Here is a 19,288-nt window from a genome sequence, read left to right on the forward strand (position 1 = left end):
AGAGAAAATGAATTCGTCTATGTCTCTGTATTACTAGAGACATATGGCATTTGAGGAGAAGGGAAAAAAAATCAGCATGGCTGATGAGAATTTTAGGCAGGCAGGAAAAGTTAAAGGACCAGGTCTAGCCTCTCTCTGTTATTTCTAAGATCCTTCCATAAACTCAACTCCCACACCTTCACAACTTAATGGCACAGAGAACCGTAAATAAAATTTACCTCTATAAATGCTTGTCTTCTCAAAGTATACATACATATATGTATACAGATACATATTTTAGCTTGTAAGTTATCATAATGAGACATACAAGTACCGAGTTGCTTTTTACTCAACATATTGGGAATTTGATTTTACCAATAGTTACTCAAATTTGACTGGGATATAAAACATCTTACTTCCTACTAAGGTATAAGAATTAGCCTTAGATGACATAAAATTGAGCACATCAGAACTCGCATCAAAGACTATGCACTTGTACTTTCAAAATCTTTGACTCAATTATATGATGTTTAAAATCTATTGCTTCAAATTCATTGTGGTAGATGGAAAGCAATCTTTTACTTTGAACCAGATGACAATGGATCACAGAAGGTACAGTGCTCTAAAGAAGCTTCCTAGCACTCATTCAGAAACTTGTCCAACAACTTCATGGCCAGTCTTTCATAAAGAGATCAGGGAAACAAAGAATAAACATATTATTTTGGTAGCCTTAGCTCTGTTTGGCACATAATTCTATCTTTCTGCCTTCCCGGTACATGGTAGCATTATATTTCCTTCAAGATGTTATTCCAGATACTGCAAAGCTTTTTTTCCCTTCCATCTTGATGGCCAATGATAACAGCTGCTTGATCAGGATCAGCCTGGTTCCAGAATGGGAACAAGACAAAGCAGTTACCAGACACTTCATAATGAACATACAAAGTAAGTGAGAAGTAAACCTTTGTTGCTATAAACCACTAAAATGTGGGAATTATTTGTTACTAGGTATAATATAGCATCTGCTGACTGATAAGTTCTACCTATTTGAGAGTTGAATCAACAATACAGTATTTTAAAAGTATGATTAACTATTCAAGTGTCACACACAAAACACACACTGTGCTACATATTTTACCTTTATTTTCATACCTCCTGGATGGTATATTTTATAGGCATATTTTATAAATGATAAATGATGTAGGTGTATTTCATAAATGATAAAACAGGGTCAGAACAGTAAGTTGCAGAGTCAAAATGCAAACCAAATCCTCTCATTAGAAAATTGGCCTCCCTTTCACTATACCCCATGACCTCTCCTACTATTTCTAGGGCATAATGTGGTCTCATCAAATGTAACCTAGCTATCACTTGAATCTCAATCTCCAAGACCTAGACATATGATTTGAATCCCATATTGATGTTTTATGGAACACCAAATCTTTTCCCAGGAATTTTGCAAATGCCCAGAGGGTTTATGAGCCCAAGCTCTTCCCTGCCTCCTGGAATCCTCATTTGAATCTGTCCTGCAGAATGAGAAACCAGAGATGACACTGAGCCCCTTCACCATTTCCACCAAAACAAAACAAACTGACAGTCAAAAAATGCATGTACACACATACATATACACAAAAAAATATCAGGTAAGGGAGTCTAAGAGCACACTGTAGCTCAAACAACTGAAAATCTCATGTTAGACATTTCTAGTCTTCAAAGGTTCTTTCAGACCACCTACCTCTAGAGAGGTTTGTTTTGTGATCCACGCCCCACAGAACACCTAAATTCCTGCCTGGCCCCTGGTTCCTTTTTCCCCTTGCTCCTCCCACCAACCTCCTCGATTTTCTCTGCAACTCTGAATTCCTCTTCCTCAACCATTCAGAATGAGTCAGCTCTCTCTAGTTCCTACTTTCTGACTTGAGGAGTCAAACTTGCCAAACCTGCCAACCTTCCATTTAATGAAAACTACCCTCTTTAACAGTTGATTGTGGTTTTTAAAGTACTTTTTTTCTGTTATATAAGCCATAAAATAGCCCTTTCAGATATGAATGTGGAAGCAGCATTAAGGCAATGCCTATTCGATTCTCTTACTCAATGCCATCTACCATCAAACATATCCTGAGACTTCTGCCAAGCAAAGAAAGAGATGCAAAAGACTTGGATCCAGACCTCAAGACGTTTACCTTCAAACTGAAGACCCATGATTATTATACACGAAACATCTTGAAAACCTCCCAAGTCCTTGCCTACAAAATAGGATTTATGAAGGCAACAAGAGTTTAGTAAAGACTGATGTGTTCAAGTGAGGCCTCATGAAGACACTGGGACTTCAGATAGGAAGTTTATGTGCAGGGATTGGTAGCTATATAAGATAAGGTGGATAGCATATACGTGATAGAGTCCAAGGAGAGTGGATAGAGTGGATAAGGTATAAGTGATAGAGTGTAAGCCAACACCAGCTGGGAGGAGTGTGTGTGCTCTTCTTAAGAAGAGCATTTCTACTGCCCAACGGTGTGTGCTGGCGACACTTCATCCCATCGTCCTGTCTCTTTCTAGTCTACTGTGCCTAGAGTCATGTAACAATTGAAAAAAGCAAAATATGTATTAAACCCAAGTGTTTTTATCTCAACCCCAAGACTCTTTCATCTCCCAGTAGCTCTCCAATGGTGATACCACAAGCCAACAGTTTGTCATGAGTTGGACTGATGGGTTCTACCTCTACGATCTGGTCTTTTTCTAATTGTTGAGAAAAGATATTCATGAATAATATTTGCTCAATTTTGAGTCTTCTCTAAATTTTTCAATCCTCTCACACGAGTTTTCTTTGTTGATAACAAAACAAGTTGCAAATAAACACTATGGGGAAAACGAGAAACAGTATGTACTCTTAGTTTTCCTTGGTTTATTTGTTTGTTTTTCATGAACTAGTATTCATGGAGGGGGAAGCCCAGGACTGGGAGCTATTCTCCATGAATTCATACCTCTATCTTGCCCCTCATAAGCTGTGTGTCATTCCCTAGGCAAATCATCTAATCCTTCAGAGCCTTGGTGTCCTACTTGTAAATTGGGGATATTTATAACACCATATCGCAGGGTTGAAGTGAGAATTAAGTGCGTATATACATTAGAAACAACTCTACCATTAGGAACAATGACAAAAAATGTAACAATAAAAACAATGACAATAATAGCTAACACTTTGAGAACTTAGTATGTGTCAGGCACTGATTTATCAATAAATATTACTTATTATTATTTTTCATCAGTATTCCTTATTGTAAAGTTCTCCCCAATGCATATAACAGAAAGAAATACATCATTATTTCATAGTATTCTGAAATGAGCTGTATGAGTCTCCTCATGTTCTCTGCTACCTGGAAAGCATTTGAGAAGCCCCGGAATGCTCATCAAAAAGGTTGATGTCATTCTTCCCTTATTTACACTTTCACACCACTAACTTTCTGTCCAAATTTCAAAATAGAACATTTGCTTCTGGTTGGATGAAAATCTTTGTTCTGAAGCAAACAGGCCATCTAGGATTCACTGACTGGTCTGGTGGATGCTAGATAAAGAAAAGCCCCAGGGGAAAATGCTTAAGATTTTCTACTGTTATTGCTGCTATGGGATTTCTTTATGCATGTGCTACAGACAAGGATGCAATTATGTAGTTACATAGTTCTCAAATGTAATATATTTCAGTGTTGGAATCATGATCAGAGCTTCTTACTATGGCTTCAAATCCTGCCTTCATTTGAATGATAGGATGAGTTCTTACTAAAATGGAGAAAACTGAACAAGATGCATTGCAAATCCATTTTCCTATTCTCTGGGTAAGCAAATTAATCCCAACATCACCTTCAAACTGAGTACATCCTGTGCTCAAACGGTTACTCTGAACCATACTGAAGAGTCCTTATCAAGCATCCTTCTTCACAGAACTCATGCTAGGATGCTTTCATTCAAGCTTCAACCAACCAGAGAACTTCCAGTTAGAGAGTAGTAACTAATTACCATAGGCTGTGGTAAGAATTCTCAGAGATTCTGCTTCACCCAAGGTGAAGGTATGAAATTAAATGAACAAATTATTAGTGCAACACTGATTTTCAAACCATGAAGTATTGTTTAGAAACTGACATTTTACAAATAAAATCACTGTCCTGGAAAAAGCAAATCTATTGGCTTCATAGAGGTATCCTTTTTTCTCCAAAACTACAAATTTTGGAATTTATTAATATGCATATTTTAAGATGATCCTGTTTGAAAAGACCGTGATGAACCAACCCACTTAAGTGAAGTTATGGTCATTTTTAATGACTCAGGAAAAATCTCTACATCATCAATAGGCTGCATAACTAAGTCTCTTAGAAATTAAGGATGTAGCTTCCCCGAGAAGCACTTTCCACAAAGCATAAACAAAAATCCTTAAACAACCAACTTATTAAACCTAGAAAAGCTCTCATTCCAGAATTTCTATAGTTAACTCCAAATATAACAAAATAACCAAGCTGCAGAAATTAACATTAAAACTCTACTCACAAATTTATCAATTTGAAATGCAAGTTCTCCAAAAGGAAGGATAATGTTGACAGAGCCTGCTTACCAGAATCCATTAAACTGGAATCCAGCAACATTATTATCAGCACCCTTAATCTGTCATCAAGTTTTCTTGATTATTCAAATACAATCAAGGGCTACATAATGACATTTCAATGATAAACCACATACACAATGGTGGTCGCATAAGATCATAATAAAGCTGAAAATTTCCTATGACCTAGTGACGTTTTGATGATCCTGACCCTGTGTAGGCGTAGGCTAATGTGTGTTTGTTTCTTCATTTTTAACAAAAATATCTAAAAAGTAAAAATAACTAGAAATTTTAAAAATAAAAGAATGCTTATAGAATAAGAATATAAAGAAAGAAAATATTTTTGACAGCTCTACAATGTGTTTGTGGTTTAACCTAAATGTTATTACAAAAGAGTCAAAAGGATTGAAAAAAATTAAGCTTATAAGGTAAAAAAAAAAAAAAAAGCTACAATAGACTAAGGTTAATTTATTTTTGAAGGAAGACAATTTAAAAAAATAAATTTAGTGTAACCCAAGTGTCCAGTGTTAATAAAGTCTACAGTAGCGTACAGTGACATCCTAGGCCCTCACATTCACTCACCACTCACTCACTGACTCACCCAGAGGAACTTCCAGTCCCACGACCTCCATTTATGGTAAGTGCCCCATACAGGTATACCATTTTTATCTTTTATGCCTTATTTTTACTGTACCTTTTCTATGTTTATATCTGTTTAGCTATACAAATACTTACCTTTAGGTTACAATTGCCTGCAGTATTCAGTGCAGTAACATGCTTTACAGGTTCATAGCCTAGGATCAATAAGTTATACCATATAGCTTAGGTATATACTAGGCTGTACCATCTAGGTTCATTAAGTACACTCTTACCATGTGCAAACAATGATGGAATCATCTAATGATGCATTTCTCAGAATGTATTCTTGTCTGTATAATGACGCATGACTGTATAGTAAATGAAAAGGGTTGAAGCATATTCAGAGAAGATAGGTTAAGCAGCTTTTGACAAATACTTAACAGTGGCTACTAATTCTACAGGCTTCATATGAAACATTTTTACGTAAATGTCATTTTCAAACCTCATAATAATTTTGCAAGTTGAGTATCATTATCTCCATTTTACAAATGAAACAACTAAGGATCAGGAGTGTTGGGTCATCGTCTGAAAACCTAAGAGATAGTAACTGGTTGAACCAGGAATCAAAGACAGGTTTGCCTAACACCAAACCTGATGCATTTCCCCACATATTGAACTACTTCACTAATGTATGTGTGGTGCTTTTCTGTATATTAATTGCCTCATTCGCTCTAGTCAACAGCCCTCTGATATAGGTATTACTATTCTTGTTTTAAAGACAGGAAAATTGAGGTTCAAGAAAATAAATGACACCAAAAGCCATACAGGGAGTAAGTGGTAATTCTCTTCCAATAACACCACAATGCATCTCCCCAAGAATTAGCAACAGAACTCCATCATCGACCAGGAGAGTAAGATTCAAATTGAACCAAGTTGTGGTAGATCCTTAATCAGACACATTCCATTTAACTTTTTTCAAAGTCTGTTGCCATGGTTGTTAAGACCAGCATGCATTCCTTGAAATTACAACAATCTCACAGCTGACGATGCTGGAAATTGCATTTTGAGGTGTCATTACAAGAGTAAAACCAAAACGAAACAAACAAAAAAATTAGTCTATGGCAATAAGATTCAGTAGTCAAGACAATCATTCCACTTAAGATTATATTTAAATATTTCACTGATCTTTACTAGCATTATTATTATTATTATTATTATTATTTCAAACTACATGGTCTTTATAGAAAAATTGTTGAGTTAAAAAGTAGAAAGAATACGGGGAGAAAGGTATAGTTTGTAGCATCCCAAGTCCACCACAACTGACAGCTTGGGTTTTTTTTTTTCTTTTGCTCTTTTTAATATTTATAGTTTTATATACCTTTGTGTATTTTTTATAAAGTCATCATCATATTATACATATAACTTGGTCTTACTTTTTTCATTGAACATTGTAACATGTGAATAACAAGCACCAGGTTACTAGCTACTAATATTCTATGGACCATGATTGTCATGATTTGTATATTTTTTTCTCAGTACAATAGTCCTTTTGAGTTTTTCCAATTAATCTCTGTTATAAAAAACTTTAAATGGGTCTTGATCCATAAATGCTTTGTCCAATATTTAGGCTTATTGCATTGGATAAATGCTCAGAAATAAAATTAATGATCATTTTTAAGACTCTGAGTAGATATTGTCAAATTATTTTTGTAAATGCATGTATTTCCCACTTGAAATGTCATTAATATCATTTGAATATCCCAATTTCAGCAAAGTGACAGAATATTTCCCAGAGTATTCTCTAAAAACCTATATGAATCTGTGTCATTTATTCTGAATTTAACCACTTAATTAGTTCATTCTCATGTTAAAAATAATCTTTGGCTCCAAAGAAGAAATTGAAGACACTTCCATAGATAATAAAAGTGTCCTGAAACCATCACTGCCTTTTAGCCATACTTTAGCCACTTCATTATTGCCTTATAACTGGGCACTGGGCGGAATGTAACTGCAACCACAAACGCTTAAGCAGCACCCATATGCAGTATCTTTGGACAATCTGACTCTGGATGACTTCACTGGTGTTGGGGACTTTGCAAAGCCTAGCCTTGTCCAAGTTGGTCAACAGCTGATCTTTGATGAAGCAACTGTCACTTGGGAAAGGTTATTTCAGGTTACAAGGCTTCCCTTTGGAAATTCTTTCCTTCATAAAATTTTTCAATGTCTGGGTAACTTTGAAGAAATACACCTTAAAAGACATGCAATTAGGACTTCACTGAGTCTAAAAAAGAGAGAGAGAGAGAGAGAGTGCTAATGGAGATATCTGCCAGGAGAGAGATAACACTACTCCACCAGAATCCTTGTCTGGGTTGTGAAGTAGAAGTAATGTTCCCAGAATAGGAAAATAGGAGCATTGTCTTGACTGAGGAAAGGAAGATGGGGGAGGGAGGAACACAGGGAGAGGGTCAGAGATTGAGGGAGAATCAGAGAGTGAACTAGAAACAGAAAGAAGAGAGCTTTTTTCATGTCTTTGGATAGTTGTAAGACTGAAAAAAAATTTTAACATATTTTGCTCAATGATGATACTACTATGTAAACTCCTGGACTAGCTTTTTCTTTTTTTTTTTTTTTGAGACAGAGTCTCGCTCTGTTGCCTAGGCTGGAGTGCATTGGCATAATCTTGGCTCACTGCAAGCTCTGCCTCCCGGGTTCACACCATTCTCCTGCCTCAGCCTCCCGAGTAGCTGGGACTACAGGTGCCCACCACCACGCCCGGCTAATTTTTTGTATTTTTAGTAGAGACGGGGTTTCACTGTGTTAGCCAGGATGGTCTCGATCTCCTGAACTCATGATCTGCCCGCCTATGCCTCCCAAAGTGCTGGGATTACAGGCGTGAGCCACCGTACCTGGCCTGGACTAGCTCTTTAAGAAAAGATTGTAAAGATTCCCATTGTTTTCTGGTCATCTGCAGTCAAATGCTCCACCACTGAGCTATATCCCCATTTTCAGGTCTTCTGGAGTTAAACTTTCAGTGGTTTGAGGTGGAGTGTGAGATGACAGAGAGCTGTTCTTACTGGGCTCTTTTATGTCTTATCTACTGGGGACAGGTCTAAAGGTGAGTCATCTATATTTAACTTATATAAATATTTTCCAAGGAAACCATTCTGAATTGACTGGGTCTTCACCAAAGCTCATATGGTTCATATGCTGACATGCTGCTTTCAACTTTGACCCTGGGTCCTCTCCTATCCCACCCCAACCCCACCCCAGATTCTGACTTTTACTTGTGGAATCTAGAATCTGGATGACTTTGAAGATTTTGCTATCCTGGTATTGACTGAAGCCCTGATCACTGTCCCCAGTCATCATCCCTTATTTTTGCTCTTCCTTATAGTGTGAGCTTTGTTATTTTATCCATCTTATACACACTCCCACAGCATTGCCAGCCCTGCCTGATTTGGCTCAGTAATATTAGCTTGGCCTAGGCAGCTAGCACTAGTCTATACAGCAGAGAGAACATACCAATCACACAACCAAGGGAAGATACATTCATGAAAATCTTTTGATTGCCTGATATTTTCACAAATTATAGAACAGGAAAAAATGTGGAAGTCAAGTTGGAATTTCAACTCCCCCTTAAGTTGAATATTTTACTTTGACATGAATATTTTAAGTTGACATGAATATTTTACCCACCCCCACTCCCACCACTTAATAGGAGTAGAGTCATATTTTATTTGAAATTTAGTTTCCAGTGTTTGCTTTTTGGTTAAAACTGTGTATCATAAAAAAAAAAGTTTTAAAAATCCCTTAAATAGCCCAAAAAGTTTTATGTAATTCTTCAATAATTCTAAAAGCCCAGCAAACCCAGGTTTTTCTCTAGTGTTAGAATACATCACTAGTGGCTTCAGTTGAGCCCTGGAGAAAATCATTATGTGTTTAGAGGCCGTGTTGTATAAAAAATGTAAACTATGATTTGAACTCTAGATGAACATGTCAATATGTTCCCAGTAGGAGAGTCGCATGGTAACTTGGAGACATAGAAGCACCAGAATCACAGCTTCCAACCCACATTCACTCTGGGGTACAAGCTCACTGAGTGGAAATATAAGCAGAAATATCTATGCATCATAGTAGCTATAATGTATCTACTCCTAAACTAAAGCAGGGGTGTTAAGTCTTCTTTGAACTATTTATTAATTCATCTATTTCAGAAACATACACCATAGGCTTATTCCATACCAAACATCAGGTTGGACACTGCAGCAGTGACGTAGAGCAATGAAACATATTTTTTATCCTCCAGGAGCTCATTGCTGGGTGAGGGAAAGATACACGTTTGGGCCAATATTGATCATTCAATTCAGCAACATTATATGCACACCAACAGAGGTGTAGGCATGAATTGATGACAACATAGTGAGAGACCTTATTAATCCCACCTGGATAAGTTATGGTAGAAGTTACAGAAGCCTCTGAGAAGAGATTCACTGATGATAAATTTATAATTCTTAGTGCAAAAATCGGCCTAGTAGCTCCTACTCTAAAGTTAAGCAACATGCATTTCATGCTATGTTTTCTCCCAAAACAAAGTTTTCAATCTCTTCCTACTACTTGCTCATTCATTCACTCATTCACTCAATTTTTCAAGCACTAAGCTATAGAGGTTAAAGTGTGGGGTCTGAAATTACTTGGCCTGGATACCCTTTGCAAATCTGACAATTACCCAAGCCCTCTAAATCTTAATTACCTTCTCTCTAAAACATGAATAGAACTCTGTATTAGTCAGGGTTCTCTAGAGGGACAGAACAAATAGGATAGATGCATATATGAAGGGAAGTTTTTAAGGAGTATTGACTCACATGATTACAAGGTGAGGCCCCACAACAGGCCATCTGCAAGCTGAGGAGCAAGGAAGCCATTCCGAGTCCCAAAGCTGAAGAACTTCAGCTTTCTGCCATGTTCGATGGCAGAAAGCATCTGGTAAAGGAGCAAGATGTAGACCTGAAGACTAAACCAGTCTAGTCTTTCCACGTTCCTCCACCTGCTCTTATTCTGGCCATGGTGGTAGCTGATGAGATGGTGCCCAGCCAGATTAAGGGTGGGTCTGCCTTTCCCAGTCCACTGATTCAAATGTTAATCTCCTTTGGCAACACCCTCATAGACATACCCAGGAAAAATATTTTGCATCCTTCAATCCAATCAAGTTGGCAACAGTAACCATCACAAACCCACATCTTGTGATTTTAAAAAACTGATTGATGCTGGGCACGATGGCTCACGCCTGTAATCTCAGCTCTTTGGGAGGCCATGGCAGGTGGATCACTTGAGGTCAGTGTCAGGCCTCTGAGCCCAAGCTAAGCCATCATATCGCCTGTGACCTGCACATACACATCCAGATGGCCAGTTCCTGTCTTAACTGATGACATTCCACCACAAAAGTAGTGAAAATGGCCTGTTTCTGTCTTAACTGATGATATTATCTTGTGAAATTCCTTCTCCTGGCTCATCCTGGCTCAAAAGCTCCCCTACTGAGCACCTTGTGACCCCCACTCCTGCCCGCCAGAGAACAACACCCCTTTTTCCTTTACCTACCCAAATCCTATAAAATGGCCACATCCTTATCTCCCTTTGCTGACTCTCTTTTTGGACTCAGCCTGCCTGCACCCAGGTGAAATTAACAGCTTTATTGTTCACACAAAGCCTGTTTGTTGGTCTCTTCACATGGACGCGAGTGAAATTTGGTGTCCTGACTCGGATCAGGGGACCTCCCTTGGGAGATCAATCCCCTGTCCTCCTGCTCTTTGCTCTGTAAGAAAGATCCACCTACGACCTCAGGTCCTCAGACCGACCAGCCCAAGAAACATCTCACCAATTTCAAATCCGGTAAGCAGCCTCTTTTTACTCTCTTCTCCAACCTCCCTCACTATCCCTCAACCTCTTTCTCCTTTCAATCTTGGCACCACAGTTCAATCTCTCCCTTCTCTTAATTTCAATTCCTTTCATTTTCTGGTAGGGATAAAGGAGACACGTTTTATCCGTGGACCCAAAACTCTGGCGCCGGTCACAGACTAGGGGAGGCAGCCTTCCCTTGGTGTTTAATTATTGCAGGGATGCCTCTCTGATTATTCACCCAGGTTTCAGAGGTGTCAGACTATGCAAGGACACCTGCCTTGGTCCTGCACCCTTAGCGGCAAGTCCTGCTTTTCTAGGGGAGAGGCAAGAACTGGGGGGAGAGGCAAGAACTGGAGAAGGCAACCCCTTCTCTCCATGTCTCTGCCCCTTCTCCACTTTTCTGGAGGAGGGGCAAGAACCTCTCAACCCCTTCTTCACCCTTAGCGGCAAGTCCTGCTTTTCTAGAGGAGGGGCAGGAAACTCGACCTCTTATCTCTGTGCCCCGATCCCTTATTTCCACACCCCAATCTCTTATCTCTGTGCCCCAACCCCTTATTTCCATGACCCAACCCCTTCTCTGCTTTTCTGGAGGGCAAGAACCCCTGACCCCTTCTCCGTGTCTCTACTGTCTTTTCTCTGGGCTTGCCTCCTTCACTATGGGCAAGCTTCCACCTTCTATTCCTCCGTCTTCTCCATTAGCCTGTGTTCTTAAGAACTTAAAACCTCTTCAACTCTCACCTGACCTAAAATCTAAGCATCTTATTTTCTTTTGCAATGCCGCTTAACCCCAATACAAACTCGACAGTAGTTCCAAATAGCCGGAAAATGTGAACAGACACTTCTCAAAAGAAGACATTTATGCAGCCAAAAAACACATGAACAAATGCTCATCATCACTGGCCATCAGAGAAATGCAAATCAAAACCACAATGAGATACCATCTCACACCAGTTAGAATGGCCATCATTCAAAAGTCAGGAAACAACAGGTGCTGGAGAGGATGTGGAGAAATAGGAACACTTTTACACTGTGGGTGGGACTGTAAACTAGTTCAACCATTGTGGAAGTCAGTGTGGCGATTCCTCAGGGATCTAGAACTAGAAATACCATTTGGCCCAGCCATCCCATTACTGGGTATATACCCAAAGGACTATAAATCATGCTGCTATAAAGACACATGCACACATATGTTTATTGTGGCACTATCCACGATAGCAAAGACTTGGAACCAACCTAAATGCCCAACAATGATAGACTGGATTAAGAAAATGTGGCACATATACACCATGGAATACTATGCAGCCATAAAAAAGATGAGTTCATGTCCTTTGTAGGGACATGGATGAAATTGGAATCCATCATTCTCAGTAAACTATCTCAAGGACAAAAAACCAAACACCGCATGTTCTCACTCATAGGTGGGAATTGAACAATGAGAACACATGGACACAGGAAGGGGAACCTCACGCGCCGGTGTTTGTTGTGGGGGGGGGGGGGGGGGGAGGGACAGCATTAGGAGATATACCTAATGCTAAATGACGAGTTAATGGGTGCAGCACACCAACATGGCACATGGATACATATGTAACAAACCTGCACATTGTGCACATGTACCCTAAAACTTAAAGTATAATAATAATTAAAAAGAAAAAGAAAAGAAAAAAAATAGCCAGAAAATGGCACTTTCAATTTTTCCATCCTACAAGATCTAAATAATTCTTGGCGTAAAATAGGCAAACGGTCTGAGGTGCCTGACGTCCAGGCATTCTTTTACACATCAGTCCTCCCTAGTCTGTTCCCAATGCAACTTGTCCCAAATCTTCCTTCTTTCCCTCCCACCTGTCCCCTCAGTCCCAACCCCAAGTGTGACTGAGTCTTTGTAATCTTCCTTTTTTTTTTTTTTTTGAGATGGAGTCTCGTTCTGTCGCCCAGGCTGGAGTGCAGTGGTGCAATCTCGGCTCACTGCAAGCTCCGCCTCCCAGGTTCACGCCATTCTTCTGCCTCAGCCTCTCCAAGTAGCTGGGACTACAGGCGCCTGCCACCACGCCCGGCTAATTTTTTGTATTTTTTTTTAGTAGAGACGGGGTTTCACCGTGGTCTCGATCTCCTGACCTCGTGATCCACCTGCCTCGGCCTCCAAAGTGCTGGGATTACAAGCATGAGCCACCGCGCCTGGCCTCTAATCTTCCTTTTCTACAGACCCATCTGACCTCTCCCCTCCTCGCCAGGCTGAGCTAGGTCCCAATTCTTCCTCAGCCTCCGCTCCTCCACCCTTTAATCCTTTTATCACCTCCCCTCCTCACACCCAGTCTGGCTTACAGTTTCATTCTGTGACTAGCCCTCCCCCACCTGCCCAGCAATTTACTCTTAAAAAGGTGGCTGGAGCTAAAGGCATAGTCAAAGTTAATGCTCCTTTTTCTTTATCCCAAATCAGATAGCGTTTAGGCTCTTTTTCATCAAATATAAAAATCCGGCCCAGTTCATGGCTTGTTTGGCAGCAACCCTGAGTCACTTTACAGACCTAGACCCTAAAAGGTCAAAAGGCCATCTTATTCTCAATATACATTTTATTACCCAATCTGCTCCGACATTAAATAAAACTCCAAAAATTAGATTCCGGCCCTCAAACCCCACAACGGGACTTAACCTTGCCTTCAAGGTGTACAATAATAGAGGCAGCCAAGTAGCAACATATTTTTGAGTAGCAATTCCTTGCCTCCACTGTGAGACAAACCCCAGCCACATCTCCAGCACACAAGAACTTCCAAACGCCTAAACCACAGTGGCCAGGCGTTCCTCCAGAACCACCTCCCCCAGGAGCTTGCTACAAGTGCCAGAAATCTGGCCACCAGGCCAAGGAATGCCCGCAGCCCAGGATTCCTCCTAAGCCATGTCCCATCTGTGCAGGACCCCACTAGAAATCACACTGTTCAACTCACCTGGCAGCCACTCCCGGAGCTCCTAGAACTCTGGCCCAATGCTCTCTGACTGACTCCTTCTTGGCTTAGCGGCTGAAGACTGATGCTGCCTGATCGCCTCAGAAGCCCCGTAGACCATCACGGACGCCGAGCTTTAAGTAACTCTCACAGCGGAAGGTAAGTCCGTCCCCTTCTCAATCAATAAGGAAGCTACCCACTCCACATTACCTTCTTTTCAAAGGCCTCTTTCCCTGCCTCCATAACTGTTGTGGGTATTGACAGCCAGGCTTCTAAACCTCTTAAAACTCCCCAACTCTGGTGTCAACTTAGGCAATACTTTTTTAAGCACTCCTTTTTAGTTATCCCCACCTGCCCAGTTCCCTTATTAGGCCAAGACACTTTAACTAAATTATCTGCTTCCCTCACTATTCCTGGACTACAGCTGCATCTCATTGCCGCCCTTCTCCCCAATCCAAAGCCTCCTTTGCGTCTTCCTCTTGTATGCCCCCACCTTAACCCACAAGTATAGGACATCTCTACTCCTTCCCTGGCAACCGATCATATGCCCATTACCATCCATTAAAACCTAATCACCCGTACCCTGCTCAACACCAATATCCCATCCCACAGCACACTTTAAAAGGATTAAAGCCTGTTATCACTCGCCTGCTACAGCATGGACTTCTAAAACCTATAAACTCTCCTTACAATTCCCCCATTTTACCTGTCCAAAAACCGGACAAGCCTTACAGATTAGTTCAAGATCTGCGCCTTGTCAACCAAATTGTTTTGCCTATCCACCCTGTGGTGCCCAACCCGTACCCTCTTTTTGTCCTCAATACCTTCTTCCACAACTCACTATTCCATTCTCGATCTTAAAGATGCTTTTTTCACTATACCCCTGCATGCCTCATCCCAGCCTCTTTGCTTTCACCTGGACCGACCCTGACACCCATCAGTCCCAGCAGCTTACCTAGGCTGTGCTGCCGCAGGTTTCAGGGACAGCCTTCATTACTTCAGCCAAGCTCTTTCTCATGATTTACTTTCTTTCCACCCCTCTGCTTCTCACCTTATTCAACATATTGATGACCTTCTTCTTTGTAGCCCCTCCTTTGAGTCTTCTCAACAAGACACACTTCTGCTCCTTCAGCATTTATTCTCCAAAGGATATCAAGTATCCCCATCCAAAGCTCAAATTTCTTCCCATCCATTACCTACCCCGGTGCAATTCTCATAAAAACACACGTGCTCTCCCTGCTGATTGTGTCTGACTGATCTCTCAAACCCTAACACCTGCTACATGCTGGGCATAGTTAGGTACCTTCGCCTTTAAATGCCTGGTTTTGCCATCCTAACAAAACCATTATATAAACTCACAAAAAGAAACCTAGCTGATCCCATAGATCCTAAATCCTTTCCCCACTCCTCTTTCTGTTCCTTGAAGACAGCTTTAAAGACTGCCCCCACCCTAGGTCTCCCTAACTCATCCCAACCCTTTTCATTAAACACAGCCGAAGTGCAAGGCTGTGCAGTCAGAATTCTTACACAAAGACCAAGATCGCATCCTGTAGCCTTTTTGTCCAAACAACTTGACCTTACTGTTTTAAGCTGGCCATCATGTCTCCATGCAGCAGCTGCTGCTGCCCTAATACGTTTAAGGGCCCTTAAAATCACAAACTATGCTCAACTCACTCTCTACAGCTCTCATCATTTCCAAAATCTATTTTCTTCCTCACACCTGACATATATACTTTCTGCTCCCCAGCTCCTTCAGCTGTACTCACTCTTTGTTAAGTCTCCCACAATTACCATTGTTTCTGGCCCGGACTTCAATCCAGTCTCCCTCATTATTCCTGATACCACACCTGGCCCTCATGACTGCATCTCTCTGATCCACCTGACGGTCACACCATTTCCCCACATTTCCTTCTTCCCTGTTTCTCACCCTGATCACACTTAGTTTATTGATGGCAGTTCCACCATGCCTAATTGCCACACACCAGCAAAGGCAGGCTATGCTATAGTACAAGCCACTAGCCCACCTCTTAGAACCTCTCATTTCCTTTCCATCGTGGAAATCTATCCTCAAGGAAATAACTTCTCAGTGTTCCATCTGCTATTCTACTACTCCTCAGGGATTATTCAGGCCCCCTTCCTTCCCTACACATCAAGCTCAGAGATTTGCCCCCACCCAGGACTGGCAAATTAGCTTTACTTAACATGCCCCGAGTCAGGAGACTAAAATACCTCTTGGTCTAGGTAGACACTTTCACTGGATAAGTAGAGGCCTTTCCCACAGGATCTAAGAAGGCCACCACGGTCATTTCTTCCCTTCTGTCAGACCTAATTCCTTGGTTTGGCCTTCCCACCTCTATAGAGTCTGATAGCAGACTGGCCTTTATTAGTCAAATCAGCCAAGCATTTTTTCAGGCTCTTAGTATTCAGTGAAACCTTTATATCCCTTACAGTCCTCAGTCTTCAGAAAAGTAGAACAAACTAATAGTCTTTTAAAAACACACCTCACCAAGCTCAGCCACCAACTTAAAAAGGACTGGACAATACTTTTACCACTTTCCCTTTTCAGAATTCAGGCCTGTCCTCGGAATGCTACAAGGCACAGCCCTTTTAAGCTCCTGTAGAGATGCTCCTTTTTATTAAGCCCCAGTCTGATTCCAGACACCAGACCAACTTAGACTATGCCCCAAAAAACTTCTCATCCCTACTGTCTTCTGTCTAGTCATACTCCTATTCACCGTTCTCAACTGCTCATACATGCCCTGCTCTTGTTTACACTGCCAGTTTACACTGTTTCTCCAAGCCATCACAGCTGATATCTCCTGGTGCTATCCCCAAACCGCCACTCTTAACTCTTAAAGTAAATAAATAATGTTTGCTGGTAAGGCTATGCTGAACCTCCTTAGTTATTCTCAAATTTGATGTCCTAGGTCCTCCCAATTCTTAGTCCTTTAATAGCTTTTTTTCTCCTTCTCTTATTCCGTTTAGTTTTTCAATTCATACAAAACTGTATCCAGGCCATCACTGATAATTCTAAATGACAAATGTTTCTTCTAACAACCCCACAATATCACCCCTTACCACAAAATCTTCCTTCAGCTTAATCTCTCCCACTCTAAGTTCTCACGCTGCCCCTAATCCCACTAGAAGCAGCCCTGAGAAACATCACCCATTATCTCTCCATACCACCCCCCAAAAATTTTCACTGTCCCAACACTTTACCACTATTTCGTTTTATTTTTCTTATTAATATAAGGAGACAGCCAGGAGTTCGAGACCAGCCTGACCAACATGGTGAAACCCCGTCTCTACTAAAAATGCAAAAAATTAGCCAAGCATGGTGGTGGGCGCCTATAATCCCAGTTACTTGGGAGGCTGAGGCAGGAGAATCGCTTGAACCCGGGAGGCAGAGGTTGCAGTGAGCTGCGATGATCCCGCCACTGCACTCCAGCCTGGACAACAGTGCCGAGACTCCATCTCAGGAAAAAAAAAACAAAAAAAACACTGATTGAGACGATCCATGTAAAGTACTTAGTATAGTGCCTGAAGCAAAATAAATGGCCAATAAATGCAACTGTCATCAATCATTGTGGTAAGTTTTTAAAGATGACTAGGATTCCTGGGCGGGGGAGGGGGGATCAGGGGAGGGGGGCCAAGAAAAAGTAGAGAAGGGGATTCTAGGGAGACAAAAACACTTATGAAAACAAACAATTAAGAAAGCTGGTGAAGAGTATGTGATTGAAGGGAGCGGCAAGTAATGAGATTGGAAAGATAAGTTGGGTCCTGATTGTGAAAGGGCTTGTAAACCATATGAACAAGTTTGAACTTTATCCCTCAGGCAAAGAGTAAACAATGGAAGTCTTTTTTTTTTTTTCTTTTGAGATGGAGTCTTCCTCAGTCACCCAGGCTGGAGTGCAGTGGCACGATCTTGGCTCACTGCAAGCTCCGCCTCCCGGGTTCAGGCTTCTCCTGCCTCAGCCTCCCTAGCAGCTGGGACTACAGGTGCCCGCCACTACGCCCGGCTAATTTTTTTATATTTGTAGTAGAGATGGGGTTTCACCGTGTTAGCCAAGATTGTCTTGACCTCCTGACCTCGTGATCCGCCCATCTTGGCCTCCCAAAGTCCTGGGGCCACCGCACCCGGCCGACAGTGGAAGTCTTTAAGCAGAGAAGTAACCTTATGACATTTTTTTAGGAAGGAAATCCTGGCAGAAGAGTGTATGAAAAATTGGAAAGATGCAAATCCAGAGGCAGGGATATCAGTGGGAAATGTTTGCAATAATCTTGGCAAGAAAAATCTAAGGTAGTGATAATGAGTGAGAAATGAATTGGAAGAATTGGACTTGAGGAATATTCTAAGGTAGGATAAGCAGACCATAATGATTGATAGAATGCAAGGAACAAGAGATAAGGAAGAGTCTGTAATCTATAATGACTCAAGCTAGAATAAAGACAAGAGAAGCAGAGGCAGAGTAGATTTTGTTGTTCAGATGAGCAGTATGTGTATGCAAGACATGCTAGTAGGACTGTTGAACAGGTAGTTGGAAACTGGGTCTAGAGTTCATTGCAAATCTCTGAGCTAGAGACATAAATTTGGGAGTCATCAGAGAATAGCGAGCAGTGAAAACTCCGGGATTGATTCCAAAAAGACGAGTTGAACGTGCTTTCTTCTTGGTCTGTTGCATTACTTTCCCTGCTATTCACTCTTCTGAAATGAAGCGCAATACGTGTCACATGGTCTCCAAAAATAATGTCTTCAAGCCATCCTAGAGCTATTCACCTTTCACATTTTTATGCCACAAACTGCAGCCATGGTTAAGTCACCTCATTTTCTCATGTAGAAGAAGCATCCTTTGGCATTGAATTCATCAACAAAAAAAAATGCTCCTTGGATTTTTGGGACTGTTTTCTTGACAGAAACCAGCCTTTTACCATAAACAATTTATGCCTCAACTTGTTCAGCCTCAAAATGTTGGAGGACTAAATTGACCATTTTTTACAATGCATACTCATCTTCAGGAAGTAGCTGCATACAAATTTACCAAGAAACCCATAATTTTATTACAAATCAATGTTTCAAAGGCCCTTCCACCTTTTACATTTTTTTCTTCCTCTGAAGTCTTAGCAGGCAGATTCTTCTCTACAAATAAGGCTAAGCCCTTTATCATGTCCCAGGTCCATAATAAATTGCATGACTCTTCTAAAATAAGAAATTTTTATCACAGAAGATGTCTCTAAAGGGCTAACGATGATCTTAAGGGTTTATGAAGCAGATATCTACCAGGAGAGAGAGAACATTTTTTTCCACCAGAATCCTAGT

The sequence above is a fragment of the Hylobates moloch genome, unplaced genomic scaffold (genome assembly GCF_009828535.3).
Source record: "Hylobates moloch isolate HMO894 unplaced genomic scaffold, HMol_V3 SCAFFOLD_10, whole genome shotgun sequence".
In the NCBI taxonomy this organism is placed as follows: Eukaryota; Metazoa; Chordata; class Mammalia; order Primates; family Hylobatidae; genus Hylobates; species Hylobates moloch.